The sequence below is a fragment of the Pyxicephalus adspersus genome, chromosome 2, assembly GCF_032062135.1.
Source record: "Pyxicephalus adspersus chromosome 2, UCB_Pads_2.0, whole genome shotgun sequence".
NCBI lineage: Eukaryota > Metazoa > Chordata > Amphibia > Anura > Pyxicephalidae > Pyxicephalus > Pyxicephalus adspersus.
In genome coordinates, this window is record NC_092859.1 from 104,412,466 (window position 1) to 104,416,217 (window position 3,752).

Consider the following 3,752-nt stretch of genomic DNA (forward strand, 5'->3'; position numbering starts at 1 on the left):
CGTGTATACAGATCATCATATATATACATATATATACCCGTGTATACAGATCATCATATATATATATATATATATATATACCTGTGTATACAGGTGTGTATATATATATATATACATATATATATGATATATATATATATATACCTGTGTATACAGATCATCATATATACATATATATACTCGTGTATACAGATCATCATCATCATATATATATATATATACATATATACCTGTGTGTTCATATATGTGTGTATATATATATATATATATATATATATATATATACCTGTGTATACAGATCATATATATATATATATATATATATATACCTGTGTATACAGATTCACATATATATTATATATACCTGTGTTTACAGATCATCATTTTTAAAAAGTAATAGCTGGAGTTCTGCTTTTTGAAAACTATGTTTGAATCTAAGGCTCCCCTTTTACTGGGTGACAACCCTGCTGCAGGACTTTCAGGATTTTACTGTAAATGAAGCAGCATTGCCATCCTATTACAGGTAGTAGGAAAAAGTGGATCAGAAGGTAATAATTAAAAAAAAAAACGGTTAGGCAGTTAAAACGTGATCAGTTTCTATAACTGAATTCCAAAACCGCTGTTGGTTATATGGGGTTATTTGTTCCTTCTAACAACATTGTGCATAGTGGTCTCAGAACACTGAGTGTGTGGCAGAAGACCCTTATGTGGGCAGCCAAGTGGGTGTATAATAAAATACGTACTGAGTGTGTTAGTGTGCCCTCACTGACATGTTGTTTGTTGGGATCATTGTTTTATGATGTTTTCAGCAACATTTATTTTTGTTTTGCTTTTGGAATATTCTAACTTGTTGTTGGTTTTAGAACTTTGTTATGATAAAACTTCATAAAGTGTGAATGCTTTACTTAGCCCTGTACATTCATTTTGTTGCCAACTAAATACCAATCTATATCAAATAAAGTGAATGTGCATAATACCTCTGTTATAATAACTGGGGCCAGTCTGGCATCTTTTCATCCATGTTTCATGATTTCATCATGTGGTTTATTGGCAGCCATTGTCATTGGAGTCATTTCATTAGGAAATGGACAACAAACATGGAAACATTACACAAATGTGAAGTAGCCCCATTCAAACAATGGCTAATCTGTGTACATGTGATGATCTGTGTTCAAACACTTAGTGAAAGTGAAATGTAAAAAAAGATTGTTTTGTTCCTCCTTCATACAATGAAAATTACTATTTGCTAAGTTGTCTTTAGATGTTTCCTCTTGATAAATTGTTGTTTGTTGCTTGGATTTCCCCTGTGATTTCTCTTGTGTGTGTATACATATTAGTGCTTTTATTGAATATCAGTGTCATTTAAGTCTCAAAATATCAAACCACAACAAAATGTTCTAAATGAAATCTGAAGATGGTATTTTAATTATTTTTCTACAATACTGTAGTACACTCCTGTTACTTTTTGTGTTTTTTTTCATAAGCTTTAAACCTGTGCATGATGTCTGTTTCTGTCTTTATTTCTTGACAAGGACAAAGGTCAGACATATGTGATTGGGGCATTGTTGTGCTGGATTGTGTGACAGCTGTATTGAAAGGGTGCATGCTACTTCTAAAAATCAGCTGTTTTTTTTCTTTACTTGACTTTTAGTTAGATTTGTTGATTTAGCCTCACCCTCTAAAAAGACCATCTGCAGTTATATAAAGTGAACCCTTCACTGACTCCAAAACATACTTTGGAGAATCATTTTTTTAAATCTGTATAATAAGGAAGGGTTAAAATACAGTGAATGTTTATTGCTTTGTCTAAGCTGGGGAGATTCACTCTCTATTGATCTGGTGATAACTGACATTAAGCTGTGGATGGAAAATTCAACATTTTACATTTGTTTCCATAAAAAAAATAGGGGCATTGTAGCGTGTTCTGCTGACAAATGTTTAAGAATGAAATTCCCTTCTCATTGTAGAGATTTCCTCTTCTTTATTGTTGTGTCTTCAGGAAGTGAACAGAAATCTCCCTAACAAGACACAGATGTAAAAAAATTACTGAAGTTTTTTAATGCTACTTTTATCTAAAACCAAAATGTTTTTATCTAAAATGTTTGTATCTAAAACATTACAAGTTTTGACTTTCCATACACTTTAAAAGCAGCCAGTCAAACCTAGTGTTATTGGCATTATTAGGTATAAAAGTTAATGCAATGACATTTGCTAGAGAAGTGGAATCCTTGCAGCCAGATGTGATTAATTTTTGTATTGAATGAAAGCTGAAATATCTTCTTTTATTCCAGTTTCTATATATCAGCTAATTAATTTACATGTAAATCTGTCGGTCTTCATGCTGGTGAGGGTCACATTGATTATATTATAAAAAAGGCAAAGTAGCAATAAATTTTTATCTAGCATTATGGATGTGAGTGTCAGATTTCCCCAGGCTTACAGTAAATGAACACTTGTTCAGCTGCTCTTTTAATAAAAGCAGCACTCAAAGTCCTCTTTCTAAGTAGACCACAAAGATTCCTTTTTATGTCACCAGATTTCCACTTCCACATAACAAATAATAGTTACTGCTGTGACCACGGTGAGAAATGTTGTCCACCAAGATTATTACCATGGACCTCAAACGTTATTCTTCAAGCAAAATGGCAAAAATATTTGGCAGTGGCACCACTCAGGTTTATTTGACAATCAACGTGCACGCTAGAGCCAGTTAATGCTTTATATTGGAAGGTGAGACTGTGAGAGAGAATGTCTGAGGGAGGAAATGTAGAAGAATAAACAAGTACCATGGCTATAACTTTAGGGCAGGAAGGCCTTGTGCAGTGTTTGTCGCCGGAAATGATCTTTTGTGATTGTTTTCAGCAAAAAAAGATGAAAGAACATTCTGTTCTATGGATACTGGGAGAATAGCGAGCGTTTCTCCTTTACTTGGATCCCTCATAAACGACTTCAGGCAACCACTGTACACATGTCATATTCTTGCCCAAGATGAGCACAACCGGTTATATTGGACTAGAATCATCTGACGTGCGTACATAGCATGAATCTGCGTGTTCTGAGAATATGAACTTTATCTGACATTCTCTGGGAATGATGATGAATGTAGTGCAAATTAAAATTAATATATTGCATTCATGCTTAACACTCTGCCGGTTGTTTCTTTTTTTAATTGGTTTTGTTTTTATTTTATTGGTTTTATTTCCAAACCATGCAAAAATAAATAGTGGGCATTATCCATTGATTTGTCCTTTGAGAATAATCAGAACATTTGAATATAAATACCTTATGCCCTATGACTGCACAGCAAAGATGTTAATCTTGCCAAGTGACAGGAACCCATATTTAGATATTCCCCAGTTGTTGCTTGTCCCTAATCATGAAAATATGCACAGAGAGTTTTACATGGAGTGAGAGATCTGTTACATTTGGGTCACAATGCAATGTTTCCATAAAAGTGGACCTTTCACTGAGACTTTATAAAAGCTTCCATTTCTCGCTTAGTTATAAAAAAAGTAAGGTTTGCCTGGCTGGTGTTCTGATCATAGGGCAGTAATACCTTCTAAATCACTGACCCAGAAGGAGTAAGCTGCTCCGGTGTCAGATGGTTGTCACACAACTTGTCACACAATTATCTGAATGATTGTTTAGGCTGGGTGACTGAAACTACTAGAGCCAAGAGATCAGTTTTACATCCCAGGAATTGTCATTCTTTAGAATGAGATTACCATTTTCAGTTTACTTCATCTCTTAGT

The 3,752-nt window shown here is 33.8% G+C and overlaps 1 protein-coding gene across 1 annotated transcript in view; it reads left to right on the forward strand.

The window, feature by feature from the left end:
* The window catches only part of PHTF2 (putative homeodomain transcription factor 2), a gene marked incomplete in the record, with an annotated part of 66,974 nt that overhangs the window by 1,037 nt on the left and 62,185 nt on the right, over positions 1–3,752 (forward strand).